The following is a 17,889-nucleotide window of genomic DNA, read 5'->3' on the forward strand; positions in this document are numbered from 1 at the left end:
ATTTTACTTATTTGTTTGTTTGTTGCTTTGTTTATTTGGCTAGAACTTCCAGTACTCTGTTGAGTAACAAAGATGAGAATGGACATTTAGATCTCAATTTTAGATGGAAAGCATTTAGTCTTTCACCATTAACGTATGATATTAGTTGTAGGATTTTTGTAAATTCTTTTTATCAAATTGATGAAGCTTTCCTCTATTCCTAGTTTATTGAGATTTTCTATATTGAATGTGTGTTGAATTTTGTCAAATGTTTTTTATGCATCAATTCATAGGAAAATGACTTCTTTTTAGCTTGTTATCTTAGTTACATTAATTGATTTTTCATATGCCAAACCATTCTTGCTTATGTAGAATAAATCCCACTTAGTCATGTTGTGTAATTCTTTTTATTCTTTCCTGGATTTGATTAGCTATATTTCATTGATGATTTTTTTGGTCTTAGTTCATGAGATAGTAATTTTTCTTTTTTTGTTACTGTCTTTGTCTGGTTTTGATATCAAATGAGTGTCATAAAATGGGTTGAGAAGTATTCCCTCTCGTACTTTTCAGAAGAGATTACATAAGATTGGTTTAAATTTTTCTTTAAATACTGGGCAGAATTATTCAGTGAAATCATGTGAGCTTGGATATTTGTTTTTCAGGAGTTGTAATTACAGATCAAATGTCTTTATTGATTATAGAATTATTCAGGTTGTCTGTTTCATCTTGGATGAGTTTTGACAGTTTGTGGGTTTTGAGTACTTGGTTCTTTTAAGTTGTCATATTTATGAACATAAAGTTGTTTTATATTACCTTATAATTTTTATTGGCTTCAAAATCTATGGCACTGGCCTCTGTTTTCATTCCTACTATTGGTGGTTTGTCTCTTATCTCTGTCATTCTTGCTTTTTTATTGAAATTTCAAGAACATTATATAAATGGAATGATATATAATGAAATTGATTTCTTCTCTTATATAATTTTATTTTTTTCTATTTGGTTTAAGTTTATTTTCCCTTCTAGTTTCTTGAGGTAGTAACTCAGATTATTGAAATGAGACATTTTCTCTTTTTAAGGGCAAAAGGTTAGTATTGTATATTTTCTTCTCTGTGCTACTCTGGCTGGATCTCATATATTTTGGTATGTTGTATTTTAATTCCATTCAGTTCCATATATTTCATAATTTATTTTAAATTATATTAGACCTCTCCTTTGACCTATAGATTATTTAAAAGTGTATTTGTTTAATTTCCAAGCATTTGCGTATTTTGCAGCCTTTCTGTTATTGAAACAGAAATGCTAATTCATATGTTAAGCTATTCAATTATCATAGAATATACTCTGAATGATTTCAATTCTTTTAAATTTCTTGAGGTTTATTTTATGCCCCAGGATATTCTCAGTCTTGTAGACTGTTCCATGAGGGCTTGACAAACATATGTATTCTGCTGTTGCTTGATGTGGTGATGTGTATATGTCAACTTGTTGGCTGATTGTTTTGTTCAACCATTTCCTTTTCTGCCTTAGTCTCACCAGTCATTTAGTGCTGATTTCTTTCTCCATAAAAATGGAAACAAGTACTTCCCTGTGTTGCAGAATTTTTGTGAGAATCATATGGAATAATATAGGTAAAAGTTATTTGTTATTATTAAAGTACCAAACATATAGATGCCATTATCATATCTCTGCAATGAGTGTATCTTTTCCATAAACTGAAGACCTTTCCCTTTAGATGTTTGAAGTAGAATGTTATGAAAGATTTTGGCACAGTGATCAGTTGAGATAAGGATTATAGAAAATAAATAAATATACTTAGCTTCAGGTCATGTGTAAAAAATGGTATTTTTGCTCCATCTACTCTTCATCTTTAATAAGTTCCACATAAACCAAAAAAAAAAAAAAAAGAAAAGAGAAAACTGTACTGTGTTTTGAATGAGCTATAAAGATATTCAACAAATATTTAATAATATTTGTTATATTATTTATACCACATTAAAATTTTAACAACTCTTCAGAAATGCCTATTAAGGTAAACCATTTCTATCTGTGTTTTAGACGTCATACTTAGATTTGGCTTACCTCCCCCCACCAAAATCTCACATCACATTGTTTACTCTTTCTATTAATATTCTATTTAGAAATAGACTTAAAATATTTAGACTAGCATGTGACATTCCTAAATCAAACCACAATTACAAAGACAGTGCTTCTCAAACTATCTCTAGGGAAAGACCAATATTTCATTTTCTGTTTAATTACCAACATGACTAGTAATTGCCCATTACCAGTAACTCACACCTCATCTAACTCACCACCCAAGTTTTACAACACCTACACTGCTCTGCAACTTGTTTAACAATATGTCAAATATTCCTATAACTTTTCCTATACCTTCGAGTGAGGAACAACAATAAACAGTTAGCAAATGTTTATTTTGCTTCTTTGTTTGTCTTTGAATAGTCCTAGTACCCATATATTCTCTTATCTAATCTAACAAACTTCTGTCAAGACCTGTGACAAAGCAACAGCTCAAGATATGTGTTGTAACTAAGGATGTACACATGTTAAACATAAGAACCTTTCCAAACAGCATGGATTTTTTTTAACAGAAATTCTAATGTGAATATATGCATCATCACCGGCATCCCCAAAACCATTTTCAATTATTCTCTTGGGATCTAAGCTTTATCAAATGTGGTAGGGAGAGTGTCAGTTCAAGACGGCAATGCAGGAAGATCCTGAACTTACCTCTTTCCATAGACATACTGAGTCTTCAGCTACATATGGAACAATTTCCTCTTTAAAAACCTAAAGGTTGACAGTGATAGCTACAGGTCAGGAAATGAGTAAGAAAAATAAGCCAGTGGGAGAGACTGGATCACATTATTGCTGTGAACCTTACTCCTGGCATAGTGACCCACAACCAGGAGGAAACTCAAAACCCAGAGCTGCTCCCAGAGGAACGAAATGTTCTCGCCCCACATTGAACATCCCAAGTTTTAAGACATATACTTGAGATGCGAGCCTTGAAAACTAACTTTGAAAACCAGTGGGGCTTGTTTCCCAAGACCCACAAGACTATAGTGATCTGATAAACCACTCTTAAAGGGCTCAGGTGCTCAGATTCACCAGCCCCTGGGTCCAGCTCAGAGGCAGCCAATCAAACCAACATTTAAAGTGAAGGAAGCTCACCTGATTATATTAATGTGTGTGGCTGAGAGGCAGGCATCTAGTCTAACACACACATCTAGGAGCCTCCTGGAACACTCTCAGGGACAGACTGGCAGATGCCCTGTTTGTACTCTCCCTTTGCTGTGCTCCAGAGCACCAGTATCTCCCAGAAGGAAGCTTTCACATGTACCTGGTACTCCAGTTTTTGTGGCTGCTGTGCAGGGGATGCCTCTTGTTCATCTGCATCTGGAGGCCAGGAAAGCCTGTGTTCCTGGTCACATGGGACTGTAGTAATGGGTGTCACTCAGAAGGGAGCTCGAACGTACCCTTGTCTGGTGTCCTGATTATTGCAAGTGCTGCCAGGAGGCACCTCTACAATGCCTGGCTCTGGTGGCTAGTGGTGCTTATGCTCATGGGTTGCTCAGGACTGTAACCAACAGAAAAGGTGTTCTTTAACAGCTACCACCCCCAAGAGGCAGCAGATCCAGCAGCTTGTTCTTTCTGTAAAGGAGGCCCATTAGCTAATCTTTATGACTGTAGCTTAAGGGGCAGGCTTCTAATGACACATCTAGGGACTGATTGTAATCCTTTCCAGAGACCTCGAGGCAGGAACTTTCTTTGCTCTCACCCTCTGCCACACTCCAGAGTACCAATGTCTCCTGGAGAGAGGCTTTATACATGTCTGGTGCTCTGGTTTTCATATCTGGTGCCTCCGTTTTTGCAGCTGCTGCCCAGGGTGGAGCCCTTGATTACCTGGTGGCTAGGGCTTGAATTGGAGAGACAGTTCTTGGCAGACTACAACCCCCAGGGCAAGCATGGACAGCCGACTGAGCCACACCTCCTGGTTTTTCTGTGAGGGAGGCCTCTTCGCTTGCCCTGGAGCTTCAGCCTGAGGGGCAGGCTTCAGGTTTGGCACACATCTAGTGGTATGGAGCTGCTCTCAAGGAACATAGGCTGTGGACAACATCTTGGTTCTCTCCTTCTGCTTTGCTCAGCTTGCTTGTATCACCCAGAAAGGAGCTTATATACTCATCTGATCCCCAGTTTTTGTGACTGCTGCTCAAGAGACACCTCTAGATCACCTGGTTCTGGTAGCCAGAGGAGCTATGCTTGTAGTCCCGCAGAACTGTATATATTTGCATACTTTTAAAAACTTGATTCCTGAGAGTATGACTTCCAGTCAACTTGAATATAAGTGCTGATATCCTCCCCTCTGGGACAGTTATAAGCCTTGGAACACCCGCAAATACTGCGAACTATTACGAATATAATAGTCTGCTTGACAAGCACAAAGGTTTGAGAGACAATTGAGAGCTGAGGCAGTTGTGAATGACTGTGTTCATCTCTTGCATGAGGATACTCCTTCAAGACTGGGAGACATGGTTGCTTCATCTACTTTATAAAACCAACGCAGACAGCCACGCAAAATTAAGAAACAGAGGAATACATTCCAAATGAAAGAGCAAGATAAAACCTCAGGAAAAAAAAAGTAATAAAACAGACAAATAATTTGCCTAATAAAGAAGTCAAAGTAATTGTCATAAAAGTGCTCATGAAACTGGGGAGAAGAATGAATGAACACTGTGAGAACTTCACAGGAGATGGAAAATATAAGAAAGTACCAAATAGAAGTCAGAGCTGAAGAATACGATAATTCACTAGTTTCAATAACAGGCTAGATGAAACAGAAAAAAAGAAGTTTAGTTAACTCAAAGACAAGTCAGTGAAATTCAATCAGAGCAGCAAAAAGAAAAACAAATTAAAAAGTGACTTTTGTCATTGATCAAACAGACTAACATTTGCATCATAGGGCTCCCAGAAGAAGAAGAGAAGAGAAAGGGGTAGAAGTCTTATTTAAAGAAATAACGGCTGAATACTTTCCAAACTTGGAGAAAGAAAGACAGCCAGACTCAGGAATCCCAGAGAGTGTTATATATGAGGAACCCAAAGATACCCAGACCGAGACACATTATAATTAAAATGTCAAAAATTAAAGAAAAGGAGAGAATGTTAAAAACAGTAACATTGAGAAATGAGAAAAACAACTTATTATGTACAAAGGAATCTACATAAGACTATCAGCAGATTTTTTAGCAGAAACTTTGCAAGCCAAAAGGTAGTGGCACATTATATATAGTTAAAGTGCTGAAAGGGAACAAAAAACAAAACTTCTAACCAAAAACACTCTACCCAGCAAAGTTATCATTCAGAACTGAAAGAGAGGAAAAGATTTTTTAAGCCAAGCAAAATCTAAAGGAGTTCATCATGACTAAACAAGCTAGGCTTATGAGAAATGTTAAAGGGAATTCTTTAAGCTGAAAAGAAAGCATGCTAAACAGTACCAAGAACACATATAAAAGAATAAATATCTCTGGAAATGTAAATATATAGTAAAGGCAGTGAATTAATCACTTATAAAGCTAGTAAAAAGGTTAAAAGAAAAAAGTAGTAAAAATAACTATGATTACAATAATTAGTTAAGGGATACACAAGATAAAAAGATGTATAATGTGACACTTAAAAACACAAAACATGGGTGAGGGAGAGTAATAATATTGACCTTTACAGTAGGATCAGACTTAACCAAAATTTATGGCGTGAAGCAAAATCAGTTCTAAGAGGGAAGTTCATAGCAAGAAATGCCTATTTCAATAAATAAGAAAAGTCTCAAATAAACAATCTAACTTTGCACCTCAAGGAAGTAGTGAAAGAAAAAGAAGAATAAACAAAGCCCAAAGTCAGTGAAAGGAAGGAACTTAACAAAGATTAGAACAGAAATAAATGAAATAGAGACTAAAAAGACAATAGAAAAGATTAATGAAACTACACACTGGCTCTTTGAAAAGATAAATAAAATTTACAAACCTCTAGCTACACATACCAAGAAAAAAATAGAATCCAAATAAGTAAAATCATAAATAAAAGAGGAGATATGTTATAACCAATACCATAAGAATACAAAGAATTATAAGATATGATATAAGGAACTATATGCCAACAAATTGAACAACTGAGAAGAAATGGATGAATTCCTAGAAACAAACAACTTACCAAGGCTGAAATATGATGAAACAGAAAATCTGAACAGACTGATTATTAGACTGAATAAGAAATCAAAAAACTCTTAACAAACAAAATTCCAGGACCAGATGGCTCTTCTGATGCTACCACACATTCAAAGAAGAATTAATACCAATCCTTCTCAAATGTTTCCAAAAATAGAAGAGGAGAGTACTCTTCCAAACTCACTTTGAAAGGCTAGCATCACCCTGATACAAAAACTAGACAAGGATACCATAAGAAAAGAAAATTACAAACCAATATCCCTGATGAAAATACATGCAAAAATCCTCAACAAAATGTTAGCAAACCTAATTCAACAATACATTAAAAGGATCATACAACATGATCATGTGGGTTTTTTCTCATGAATGGAAGGATGATTCAACATTGGCAAATCAACCAATACGATGCACCATGTTAACAAAAGGAAGGATAAAAATATCATCTCAAGAGATGCAGAAAAATCATTTGACAAAATTCAACCTCCATTTATGATTAAAACTCTCAATAAAGTAAGTATACAGGGAATGCACATCCACATAATAAAAACCATATATGACAAGACCGCAGCTAGCATCATAATCAATGGAGAAAAGCTGAAAATTCCTGTAAGATCAGGAACAAGATATTGATGCCTCCTGTTGCCATTTTTATTTAATGTGGTATTAGAAGTCCTAGCCAGAGCAATGAGGCAAGAAAAAGAAATAAAAGGCATTCAAATTTGAAAGGAAGAAGTAAAACAGTCACTATTTGCAAATGACATAATATTATATATAGAAAACCCTAAAGATTTCATTAAAAAAAAAAACTGTTAGAAGTAATAAACAAATTCAGTAAATTCTCAGGATACCTCACACCTGTCAGATGGCTATCACCAAAAAGAACTCAACAAATGTTGGCAAGGATGTGGAGAAAAGAGAACTCTCCTACACTGTTGGTGGGAATGTAAATTGGTGCAGCCACTGTGGAAAACAGTGTGAAGGTTTTCAAAACACTAAAATCAGGACTACCATATGAGCCAGCAATTCCACTCCTAGGTATATATCAAAAACAAAAACATTAATTCAAAAAGACACATGTAACCCAATGTTCACAACAGCATTATTGATAATTGCCAAGATATGGATGCAACCTGAGTGTTCATTGACAGATGAATGGATAAAGAAGATGTGATATGTAAATATATATATATATATATATATATATATATATATATATATGTATACACACACACACACATATATACACACAATGGAATACTACACAGCCATAAAAATGAAAGAGATTTTGTCATTGGCAGCAACATGGATGGACTTGGAGGGCATTATGCTAAGTGAATAGGTCAGACAGAGAAAGACAAATACTGTGTATTACTTATATGTGGAGTCTAAAAAATACAACAAACTAGCAAATATAATGAAAAAGAAGCAGACACATATATAGAGAACAAACTAGTGGTTATCAGTGGGAAGAGAGAAGTGGGGAGGGGTACGATAAGTGTAAGGGTCTAAAGTCACAAACAAGTGTAAAAAAAGCTACAAGGATATATTATATAACATGGGGAATATAGCAAATATGTTATAATAAATATAAATGGAATATAATCTTTAAAAATTGTGAATCACTATGTTGTAACCTGTAAATTATATAATACTGTATATCAACTATACTTCAATTTAAAAAATTGTTTATATTTCTATACATGAAGAGCAAACTACCATAAAGAGAAATTTTTTTAAAATCCATTTACAGTGCATCAAACAGAATAAAAAACCTAAGAATAAATTTAACCGAGGAGGTGAAAGACTTTGTATATTGAATACAAAAGTAATACAAGGGGGTAGACCTTCAGGATGGTAGAGGTGTAAGACGTGGAGATCACCTTCCTCCCCACAAATACATCTACATGGGGAACAATTCCTACAGAACAGCTACTGAATGCTGGCAGAAGACCTCAGACTTCCCAAAAGGCGAGAAACTCCCTACATACCTGAGTAGGGCACAAGAAAAAAAGAGAAAACAGAGACAAAAGAATAGAAACAGGAACTGCACTTCTGGGAGGGAGCTGTGAAGGAGGAAAAGTTTCCACACACTAGGATGCCCCTTCACTGGCAGAGATGGAGAGTGGTGGGGGTGTGGAGAAGCTTCAGAGCCAAGAGAAGAGTGCAGCAATAGGAGTGCAGAGGGCAAAGTGGAGAGATTCCTGCACAGAGGAACAGTGCCGACCAGCACTCAACAGTCTGAGAGGCTTGTCTGCTCACCCGCTGGGGTGGGTGGGGGCTGGGATCTGAGGCACCGGCTTCAGAGGTCAGACCCCCAGGGAGAGGACTGGGATTGGCTGTGTGAACACAGCCTGAAGGGAGCTAGCGCACCACAGTTAGCTGGGAGGGAGTCCGGGAAAAAGTCTGGAATTGCCTAAGAGGCAAGAGACCATTGTTTCAGGGTGCGCAAGGAGAGGGGATTCAGACCACCGCCAAAATGAGCTCCAGAGATGGGTGTGAGCTGCAGCTATCAGCACGGACACTAGAAAAGGGCATGAAATGCTAAGCCTCCTAATGCAGCCACCAAGAAACCTATATGCAAGCACAGGTCACTATCCATACCTCCCATCCTGGGAGCATGTGCAGCCCGCCGCTGCCAGGGTCCTGTGATCCAGGGACAACTTCCCTGGTAGAACACATAGCATGGCTCACACTGTTGCAATGTCACGCTGGCCTCTGCTGCCGCAGACTTGCCCTGCATTCCGTAACCCTCCTTCCTCCCAGCCTGAGTGAGCCAAAGCCCCATAATCAACTGCTACTTCAACCCCGGTCTGTCTGAGTGAAGAACAGATGCCTTCAGGCGACATACATGCAGAAGCGGGGCCAAATCCAAAGCTGAACCCCAGGAGCTGTGTGAACAGGGAAGGTAAAGGGAAATTTCTGCCAACAGCCTCAGGAGAAGCGGATTACATCTCTTCAGTCAACTTGATGTACCCTGCATCTGTGGAATACATGAATAGACAACGAATCATCCCAAAATTGAGGTGGTGGACTTTGGGAGCAACTGTAGACTTGGGGTTTGATTTCTGCATTTAATCTGTGTCTGGTTTTATGTTTATCTTAGTTTAGTATTTAGAGTTTATTATCATTGGTAGATTTCTTTATTGATTTGGTTGCTCTCTTCTTTTTTTATATATAGATATATACATTTTTTTCTTTTTCTCTTTTTGTGTGTATGTGTGTGCTTCTTTGTGTGATTTTGTCTGTATCGCTTTGCTTTTGCTATTTCTCCTAGGGTTCTGTCTGTCCATTTTTTTTGTTTTAGTATAGATTTTAGCACTTGCTATCATTGGTAGATTTGTATTTGGTTTGGTTGCTCTCTTCTTTCTTCTTTTTATTTATTTAAATACATTTTAATTTTTAAATTTTTCATTTTTTTTTATTTTTTAATTTGATGACTTTCTTTTCTTTTTCTCTTTCTTCCTTTCTTTTTTCTCCCCTTTCTTCTGAGCCATGTGGCTGACAGGGTCTTAGTGCTCCAGCTGTCTATCAAGCCGGTGCCTCTGAGGTGGAAGAGCTGAGTTCAGGACATTTGTCCACCAGAGACCTCCCAGCTCCATGTAATATCAAAAGGTGAAAGCTCTCCCAGAAATCTCCATCTCACGCTAATACCCAGCTCCACTCAATGACCAGCAAGTTACAGTGCTGGACACCCTATGCCAAACAACTAGCAAGACAGGAACACAAACCCACCGAGTAGCAGAGATGCTGACTAAAATCATAATAAGTTCACAGGCATTGTAAAACACACGAATGGACATGGTCCTGGCCACCAGAAAGACAAGACTCAGCCTCATCCACCAGAACACAAGCACCAGTCCCCTCCAGTAGGAAGCCTACAAAACCCATTGAACCAACCTTAGCCACTGGGAACAGACACCAAAAACAAGGGGAACTATGAACCTGCAGCCTGCGAAAAGGAGACCCCAAACACAGTAAGGTAAGCAAAATGAGAAGACAGAAACAGCAGATGAAGGAGCAAGGTAAAAACCCATCAGACCAAACAAATGAAGATGAAATAGTCAGTCTACCTGAAAAAGAAATCAGAGTAATGTTAAGTAAAAATGATCCAAAATCTTGGAATTAGAATGGAAAAAATACAAGAAACGTTTAACAAGGACCTAGAAGAAGCAAGAGCAAACAAACAATGATGAACAACACAATAAAAGAAATTAAAAATTCTCTAGAAGGAATCAATAGCAGAATAACAGAGGCAGAAGAATGGATAAGTGACCTGGAAGATAAAATAGTGGAAATAACTACTGCAGAGAAGAATAAAGAAAAAAGAATGAAAAGAATTGAGGACAGTCTCAGAGACCTGTGGGACATCATTAAATGCACCAACATTCGAAATATAGGGATCCCAGAAGAAGAGAAAAAGAAAGGGACTGAGAATATATTTGACAAGATTACAGTAGAAAACTTCCCTGATATGGGAAAGGAATTAGTCAGTCAAGTCCAGGAAGTGCAGAGAGTCCAATACAGGATAAATCCAAGGAGAAACACACCATGACACATATTAATCATACTAGCAAAAATTAAATAGACAACAAAATGTAAAGCAGCAAGGAAAAAGCAACAAATAACATACAAGGGAATACTCATAAGATTAACAGCTGATCATTCAGCAGAAACTCTGCAAGCCAGAAGGGCATGGCGGGACATATATAAAGTGATGAAAGGGAAAAACCTACAACAAAGATTACTCTACCCAGCCAGGATCTCATTCAGATTCGATGGAGAAATTAAAACCTTTACAGACAAGTAAAAGCTAAGAGAATTCAGCACCACCACACAGCTTTACAACAAATGCTTAAAGAAATTTTCTAGGCTGCAAACACAAGAAGGAAAAAACCTACAATAACAAACACAAAACAATTAAGAAAATTGTAATAGGAACATACATTATCGATAACAACCTAAAATATAAATGGATTAAATGCTCCAACCAAAAGATATAGACTGGCTGAATGGATACAAAAACAAGACCCATAGATATGCTGTCTACAAAGGACACACTTCAGATCAAGGGACAAATACAGACTGAAAGATAGGGGATGGAAAAAGATAGTCCAAGCAAATGGAAATCAAAAGAAAGCAATTCTCATATCAGACAAAATAGACTTTAAAATAAAGACCATTACAAGAGACAAAGTAGGACATTACATAATGATCAAGGGTTCAATCCAAGAAGCAGATATAACAATTGTAAATATTTATGCACCCAACATACGAGCACTTCAATACCTAAGGCAAATGCTAACAGTGATAAAAGGGGAAATCGACAGTAACACAATCATACTAGGGGACTTTAACACCCCATTATCACCAATGGGGAGATCATCCAAAATGAAAATAAATAACGAAACACAAGCTTTAAATGATAAATTAAACAAGATGGACTTAATGATATTTATAGGACAGTCCGTCGAAAAACAATAGAGTACACTTTCTTCTCAAGTGCTCATGAAACATGCTCCAGGATAGATCATATCTTGGGTCACTAATCAAGCCTTGGTAAATTTAATAAAATTGAAATCGTATCAAGTATCTTTTCCAACCACAATGCTATGAGACTACATATCAATTAGAGAGAAAAATCTATAAAAAATACAAACACATGGTGGCTAAACAATACACTACATAATAATCAAGAGAGCACTGAAGAAATCAAAGAGGAAATAAAAAAATACCTAGAAACAAATGACAATGAAAACACAACGTTCCAAAACCTATGGAATGCAGCACAAGCAGTTCTAAGAGGGAAGATTATAACAATACAATCCTACCTCAGAAACAAGAAAAATCTCAAATAAACAACCTAACATTACATCTAAAGGAATTAGAGAAAGAAGAGCAAAAAGAAGAACCCAAAGTTAGCAGAAGGAAAGAAATCATAAACATCAGATCAGATATAAATGAAAAATGAAACAATAGCAAAGCTCAATAAAACTAAAAGCTGGTTTTTAGAAACACAAATATAGATCAATGGAAAAGGATGGAAAACCCAGAGACAAATGCAGGCACATATGATCACCTATCTTTGATAAAAGAGGCAAGAACATAAAGTGGAGAAAAGACAGCCTCTTCAATAAGTGGTGCTGGGAAAACTGGACAGCTACATGTAAAAGAATGAAATTAGAATACTCCCTAACACCATACACAAAAATAAACTTAAAATGGATTAAAAACCTAAATGTAAGGCCAGACACTATCAAACTCTTAGAGGAAAAAATGGGCAGAACACTCTATGACATAAATCACAGCAAGATTCTTTTTGACACACCTCCTAGAGAAATGGAAATAAAAAGAAAAATAAACAAATGGAACCTAATGAAACTTAAACGCTTTTGAATAACAAAGGAAACCATAAAAAAGACAAAAAGATAACCCTCAGAATTGGGGAAAATATTTGCAAATGAAGCAATTGACAAAAGATTAATCCCCAAAATATACAAGCAGCTCATGCAGCTCATTATCAAAAAAACAAACAACCCAATCCAAAAATGGGCAGAATACCTAAATAGACAGTTCTCCAAAGAAGATATACAGATTGCCAACAAACACATGAAAGAATACTCAATATCATTAATCATTAGAGAAATGCAAATCAAAACTGCAATGTGATATCATCTCACACTGGTCAGAATGGGCATCATCAAAAAATTTAGAAATAATAAATGCTGGAGAGGGTGTGGAGAAAAGGGAACAATCTTGCACTGTTGGTAGGAATGTAAATTGACACAGCCACTATTGAGAACAGTTTGGAGGTTCCTTAAAAAACTAAAAATAGAACTACCATACGACCCAGCAATCCCCCTATTGGACATATACCCTGAAAAACCATAATTCAAAAAGAATCATGTACCAAAATGTTAATCACAGCTCTGTTTACAGTAGCCAGGACGTGGAAGCAACCTAAGTGTCCATCAACAGATGAATGGATAAAGATGTGGTACATATATACTATGGAATATTACTCAACCATAAAAAGAAGCAAAATTGAGTTATTTGTAGTGAGGTGGATGGATGTAGAGTCTGTAATACAGAATGAAGTAAGTCAGAAAGAGAAAAACAAATACTATATGCTAACATATATATATGGAGTCTAAAAAAAAAAAAAAAAAGGTCATGAAGAACCTAGGGGCAAGACAGGAATAAAGACACAGACCTACTAGAGAATGGACTTGAGGACACAGGGAAGGGGAAGGGTAAGCTGGGACAAACTCAGAGAGTGGCATGGACGTATATACACTACCAAACGTAAAATAGAGAGCTAGTGGGAAGCAGCCGAATAGCATAGGGAGATCAGCTCAGTGCTTTGTGACCACCTAGAGTTGGGGGATATGGAGGGTGGGAGGGAGGTAGACGCAAGAGGTAAGAGATATGGGGACATATGTATATGTATAACTGATTCACTTTGTTATAAAGCAGAAACTGACACACAATTGTAAAGCAATTATACTCCAATAAAGATGTTTTTTTAAAAAAAGCTGGTTCTTTGATAAGATAAAGAAAACTGATAAACTGTTACACAGATTCATCAAGAAAAAAAGGGAGAAGACTCAAATCAATAGAATTAGTGATGAAAAAGGAGAAATAATGGGGCTTCCCTGGTGGGGCAGTGGTTGGGAGTTCGTCTGCCGATGCAGGGGATGTGGGTTCGTGCCCCGGTCTGGGAGGATCCTGCGTGCTGCGGAGCAGCTGGGCCTGTGAGCCGTGGCCGCTGAGCCTGCACGTCCGGAGCCTGTGCTCCGCAGCGGGGGAGGCCACAGCAGTGAGGCCACGAAATACAAAAGATCATGAGAGATTACTACGAGCAACTATATGCCAATAAAATAGACAACCTGGAAGAAATGGACAAATTCTTAGAAAAGCACAACCTTTTGAGACTAAACCTGGAATAAATAGAATATATAAACAAACCAATCACAAGCACTGAAATTGAGACTGTGATTAAAAAACTTCCAATAAACAAAAGCCCAGGACCAGATGGCTTCAATTGTTGAATTTTATCAAACTTTTAGAGAAGAGTTAATACCCATCCTTCTCAAACTCTTCCACAAAATTTGAGAGGAAGGAACACTCCCAAACGCGTTCTAGGAGGCCACCATCACCCTGATACCAAAACCAGACAAAGATATCACAAAGAAAGATAACTACAGGCCAATATCACTGATGAACATAGATGCAAAAATCGTCAACAAAATACTACCAAACACAATCCTACAGCACATGAAAAGGAGCATACATGATGATCTTGTGGTTTATCCCAGGAATGCAAGGATTCTTCAGTGTATTCAAATCAATCAATGTGATATACCATATTAACAAATTGAAAGAGAAAAACCATATGATCATCTCAGTAGATGCAGAAAAAGCTTTTGACAAAATTCAGCACCTATTTATGATAAAAATCCTCCAGAAAGTAGGCATAGAGGGAACTTACCTTAACATAATAAAGGCCATATATGACAAACTCACAGCCAGCATTGTTCTCAATTGTGAAAAACTCAAACCATTTCCCCCAAGATCCGGAGCAAAACAAGGTTACCCACTCTCACCACTATTATTTAACATAGTTTTGGAAGTTTTAGCAACAGCATTCAGAGAAGAAAAAGAAATAAAAGGAATCCAAATCGGAAAAGAAGAGGTAAAACTGTCACTGTTTGCAGATGACATGATACTATACATAGAGAATCCTAATGATGCTACCTGAAAACTTCTAGAGCTAATCAATGAATTTGGTAGAGTAGCAGCATACAAAATTAATGCCCAGAAATCTCTGCCATTCCTATACACTAATGGTGAAAAATCTGAAAGAGAAATTAAGGAAACACTTCCATTTACCATTGCAACAAAAAGAATAAAATACCTACGAATAAACCTACCTAAGGAGACAAAAGAACTGTAGCAGAAAACTATAAGACATGGATAAAAGAAATTAAAGACGATATAAACAGATGGAGAGATATACCATGTTCTTGTATTGGAAGAATCTACATTGTGAAAATGACTATACTACCCAAAGGAATCTATAGATTCAGTGCAATCCCTATCAAACTACTAATGGCATTTTTCATAGAACCAGAACAAAAAATTTCACAATTTGTATGGAAACAAAAACGACTCTGAATAGCCAAAACAATCTTGAGAAAGAAAAACGGAGCTGGAGGAATCAGGCTCCCTGACTTCAGACTACACTACAAAGCTACAGTAATCAAGACAGTATGGTACTGGCACAAAAACAGAAATATACATCAATGGAACAGGATAGAAAGCCCAGAGATAAACCCACACACATATGGTCACCTTATCTTTGATAAAGAAGGCAAGAATATACAATGGAGAAAAGACAACCTCTTCAATAAGTGGTGCTGGGAAAACTGGACAGCTACATATACAAGAATGAAATTAGAACACTCCTTAACACCATACACAAAAATAAACTCAAAATGGATTAAAGACCTAAATGTAAGGCCAGACATTATAAAACTCTTAGAGGAAAACATAGGCAGAACACTCTATGACATAAATCGCAGCAAGATCCTTTTTGACCCACCTCCTAGAGAAATGGAAATAAAAACAAAAATAAACTAATGGGACATAATGAAACTTAAAAGCTTTTGCATAGCAAAGGAAACCATAATCACGATGAAAAGACATCCCTCAGATTGGCGGAACATATTTGCAAATGAAGCAACTGAAAAAGAGATAATCTCCAAAATATACAAGCAGCTCATGCAGCTCAATACCAAAAATCAAACAACCCAATCCAAAAATGGGCAGAAGAACTAAATAGACATTCCTCCATAGAAGATATGCAGATTGCCAACAAACACATGAAAGGATGCTCAACATCACTGATCATTAACAGAACTGCAAATCAAAACTACAATGAGGTATCACCTCACACCAGTCAGAATGGCCATCATTAAAATGTGTACAAACAGTAAATGCTGGAGAGGGTGTGGAGAAAAGGGGACCCTCTTTCACTGTTGGTGAGAATGTAAATTGATACAGCCACTATGGAGAACAGTATGGAGATTCCTTAAAAAACTAAAAATAAAACTACCATATGACCCAACAATCCCACTACTGGGCATATACCTGGAGAAAACCATAATTCAAAAAGTCATGTACCACAATGTTCATTGCTGCTCTATTTACAATAGCCAGGACATGGAAGCAACTTAAGTGTCCATCAACAGATGAATGGATAAAAAAGATGTGACACATATATACAATGGAATATTATGAAATGAAATTGAGTTATTTGTAGTTAGGTGGATGGACCTACAGTCTGTCATACAGAGTGAAGTAAGTCAGAAAGGGAAAAACAAATACTGTATGCTAACACATATATATGGAATCTAAGAAAAATATGGTTCTGAAGAACCTAGGGGCAGGACAAGAATAAAGACGCAGATGTAGAGAATGGACTTGCAGACACAGGGAGGGGGAAAGGTAAGCTGGGACGAAGTGAGAGAGTGGCATGGACATATGTACACTATGAAATGTAAAATAGATAGCTGGTAGGAAGCAGCCACATAGCACAGGGAGATCAGCTCGATGCTTTGTGTTCAACTAGAGGGGTGGGATAGGGAGGGTGGGAGTGAGACACAAGAGGGAGGGGACATGGCGATATATGTATACTTATAGCTGTTTCACTTTGTTATACAGGAGAAGCTAACACACCATTGTAAAGCAGTTATACTCCAATAAAGATGTTACCATGAAATGATGCTCAATATCACTAATCATCAGGGAAATCCAAATCCAAATTACAAAAGTGAAATCACCTCACAACCTTTATAATAGCTATTATCAAAAAACCCCCCAAAAAACTAGAAATAACAATTTGAAGAAAAGGAAACCCCTGTGCACTGCTGGTGGGAATGTAAACTAGTGTGGCCATATGGTAAAGTATGAAATGTTCTTCAAAATATTATAAATAAAACTATCATATGATCCAGCAGTCCCACTTCTTGATGTATATACAAAGGAAATGAAAACAGGATACCAAAAACACAGCTGCACTCCCCTGTTTTTTGTAGCATTTTTCACAATAGCCAAGATATGGAAAGGAACTAAGAGTCCATTAATGGATGAATGTGGATGAATGGATACAGAAACTGTGATATGCACATGTGCGCATGCACGCGCACACACACAGACGATGGACTATCATTCAGCCATAAAAAGAATGAAATTTTGCCATTTGTGGCAACATGGATGGATCTCAAGGGCATTATGCTAAGTGAAATAAGTCAGACAGAAAAAGACAAATATGGTATAATATCACTCATATATGAAATCTAAAATACAAACAAACAAACAAAAACCCAAACAAACTCATAAATACAGAGAACAGACTGGTGACTGAAAGAGGTGGAGGGTGACGGGTGGGAGAAATGGGCAAACTCTTTTGGTTTTTTTTTAGTTTATATACAGTGAATAATAATGAAAGGTGGTAAGTCTCTAGAAACTTTGAATTATACTGATTTTTCTAGAAATATTGAATTGATTTGGGAAGCCAAGACCATGGAAGGTGTGTGGACTCATACAGTGGGTATAAAATAATTTTCTATGATTGTGGAATAAATGGGTACCTTTGAAATTACATTTTAGAAAT

The sequence above is a fragment of the Phocoena phocoena genome, chromosome 4, assembly GCF_963924675.1.
Source record: "Phocoena phocoena chromosome 4, mPhoPho1.1, whole genome shotgun sequence".
Lineage (NCBI taxonomy): Eukaryota > Metazoa > Chordata > Mammalia > Artiodactyla > Phocoenidae > Phocoena > Phocoena phocoena.